The sequence below is a fragment of the Pholis gunnellus genome (assembly GCF_910591455.1).
Source record: "Pholis gunnellus genome assembly, chromosome: 1".
In the NCBI taxonomy this organism is placed as follows: Eukaryota; Metazoa; Chordata; class Actinopteri; order Perciformes; family Pholidae; genus Pholis; species Pholis gunnellus.
The window spans coordinates 419210-422675 of record NC_136528.1 but is presented as its reverse complement, the minus strand read 5'-3'; positions in this window follow the sequence as shown (position 1 = coordinate 422675).

Below are 3466 nucleotides of genomic sequence, written 5' to 3'. Positions count from 1 at the left end.
GGATGAATCTGAGCAGTTATATTTATTTATCTCATTTTAAAACGCTAATAAACAGATTCACGAGATATTTATTTTATTGTAATGTTTTGACATAGTTAATTATTATTAATAATCGTTACCTTCTGATGAACTCGTCTTTACTCAGATTGTGATGAACCGACATCAAACCGACCTGAAAACAACCACAGACAAATATTATTTCATGTATTCATATTTAATATATTCATATTTAATACATCAAATAGAGCAGATCGTCTGGTTCTTATTTCATTTCACTTTATGAAGAGAAAGAAACATTTTAAACTGTTTTATGAGCAGAATGAATATGAACCGTCACGGTCGTCATGGTCTCTCGATACACAGGTGATCGAGCTAAATGCTAACGTTTATGCTAATGTTTACCATGTTCACCCCCTTAGTGTAGCGTGTTAGCATGCTAACGTTTATGCTAATGTTTACCATGTCCACCCCCTTAGTGTAGCGTGTTAGCATGCTAACGTTTATGCTAATGTTTACCATGTCCACCCCCTTAGTGTAGTATATTAGCATGCTAACGTTTATGCTAATGTTTACCATGTTCACCCCTAGTGTAGCGTGTTAGCATGCTAACGTTTATGCTAATGTTTACCATGTCCACCCCCTTAGTGTAGCGTGTTAGCATGCTAACGTTTATGCTAATGTTTACCATGTTCACCCCCTTAGTGTAGCGTGTTAGCATGCTAACGTTTATGCTAATGTTTACCATTTTCACCCCCTTAGTGTAGCGTGTTAGCATGCTAACGTTTATGCTAATGTTTACCATGGTGGCGCTAGAGGAAACATACAAAACCCAGCAGAAGATCTCTGGAACTCTTAGTGTGAAGCTCATGGATCCACCATCTTTTTATTTAATTAAAGCGTCTCCCTGTCTTCTCTCTCTCTCTTAAAACCAGCACCAGTCTAGTTCTGAGCCCTGACCCTTAAAGGGGCCTCGATGGAGTATGCCTCCTTTGAGGTGCCTGCCAGGCCTCCCTGGAGGCCTCAGACCAGGACCACCCCCCATTCAAAAGATGGCTGAATATGTAGAGAGAGGGACCAGGACCGGAGGGACCAGGGACCAGGGGTCAGACCACTCCACATTCGGGTCAATACAAGACCAGTTTAAGGACTACAGGGTATTTAAAGTTCTTCAGAGCTTCATGTGTTAGAGCTGCATTCTCTCTAGTGTCCACCAGGGGGCGACTCCTCTGGTTGTATAGAAGTCTATGAGAAAATGACTCTACTTCTCTCTTGATTTATTACCTCAGTAAACATTGTAAACATGAGTTTATGGTCTCAACCTCTAGTTTCAAGTCTTCTTCAAAACAGCATGATGTTCATTTAGTAAATGATGGTCCATTTAGAGTCACACAGACCATAAAGCAGGGGATGCTTTAGGGTGGGGCTACACAGTGATTGACAGGTCTCTACCAGAGACACATACAGGAATATTAGAGGAATATTTATTTAATTAGTAGAATGTTGTCTTTTTCAGAGTATCTGGTGCATTTAAACGTGTGATCAAACTCTTCTGTGTCCATGGTTTTAACAGGACGTCCCATACAGAGAGAGTCTGAGCCTCTGATTGGCTGAGAGGACAGAGGTCTGTCCTGCATAATTACCGACGATGACAACCCGTCTATAAACAACCCGTCTCTCTCTCTGCTCTGATGGAAAAACACAACTCATCACAGAAGAATGTGAGCTGGTTTTACACCTCGCAGAACAAATCACAGACAGCCAATCAGGAGCTAAGCCCTCTAACAGAAGAGCTGCATTCTGGGCCGTCCTGTTTCCATAGAAACACAGAAGTAGACTGAAACTATGTTTTTTAAATTATGAATCGTTACAAATATGCAGCGTTTTAAAAACAGCAGACAGTCTCAGTGAGAAAGAAGTTGGTTTTAATCCCAAAACAGACAAACAGACTAAGAACAGGAGTAAAAACAGAGTAAACAACGCTGCAGGGCTGCCCTGTGATTGGCTGCTGGCGTTGACACGTCCTGTCATCACTATGTAAACGACTCTAATTGTCAGTGTTGATATTTACAGAAGTGAACTCTGGTACTCTGAGAAGGAAGACTTCTTTACATTCCTAACGCTTAGATTATGATTTAGAGATGGTTTTAATATTCCTCATGATTAAATGAAGCGTTATAGTTAAATAATATCCACACTGAAGCTCAGAGAGCGTATATGCTGTCTGACACAACCAACAATTACCCTGTGATTTACAGTCATTTACTGTGACTTACAGTCATTTACAGTGATTTAGTCATTTATTGTGATTTACTGTGATTTAGTCATTTACTGTCATTTACAGTGATTTAGTCATTTATTGTGATTTATTGTGATTTAGTCATTTACAGTCATTTACAGCCAGCAGGTGAAGCTGCTGACACACAAACACTTAGATCCATTTAGCAGCAGAGTAGAACCAGAACCAGAACTAGAGAGAGTAGAACCAGAGACAGAGACCTGCTGACCTGCAGCACATAGACATCCATCTCTTTCCTCCCGGTCTTTGTGGCTCTGGTTCAGGTCCAGACCTGCAGCTCAGTGGCGACCACATTAAAAACAACCCAGACCTGGTCCAGAGGGAACAGGACTGAAGTGAAATTGTCTTAAACGAGCAGCAACATCTGGATCTGAGAAGTGAAGCCAATGGGGAAAGTTTCAAAAACTGCACTTCCTTTAAATTGAAGTCTCCAACAATCCAGCTTCATTTCCACCAAAAAGAGCCTTAAATCAGGAGTGAGGAGCAATGACCAGAGTCATGTGACCAGAGTCATGTGACCCACTGATTAACTGTTAATAGATACTGTTATTACTGTTAACAGATACTGTTACTACATGTACTTGATACTTTTATTTACCAGCTACATTATCGATATATATCTGTAATGAGACATACTGTATGTATAGTTTTGTACTTTAACTTAAATCAGATTTTGAATGTGGGACTTTTTAACCTGTAACAGATTAGTTGTACACTGAAGTATTAGTTAGTACTTCTACTTTTACTGAAGTAAAATATCTAATGTTAATATCTAATGTTAAATATCTAATGTTAACATAATATATATGTTAACATATATATTATATATGTGTTAACTGGTTTATTTAATTAATTAACAGTCTGGCTAATTATTATTTCAGTTAAAATGAATAAAAACTAAAACACTGACTTTGCTGATGGCTCAGTAAACACAGAAAAGCTAGCAAGCTAGCTAACTACGTTTTAGCTAGTTAGCTAAATGCTCCATGCTAACACACTAACTAGCACCGCCTATCAACAGACAGGTTAGCTAAGCTAACTCAAACGAACATAAGAGAGTTAGCTGAGCATTTAAATATTCAACTTTATATCACCCTTAATTATCCGTTAACGGTGACATAATGACCGGGCACCTGACGGTAAGATAGTGCTTTAGCTAAGAGAAGCTAA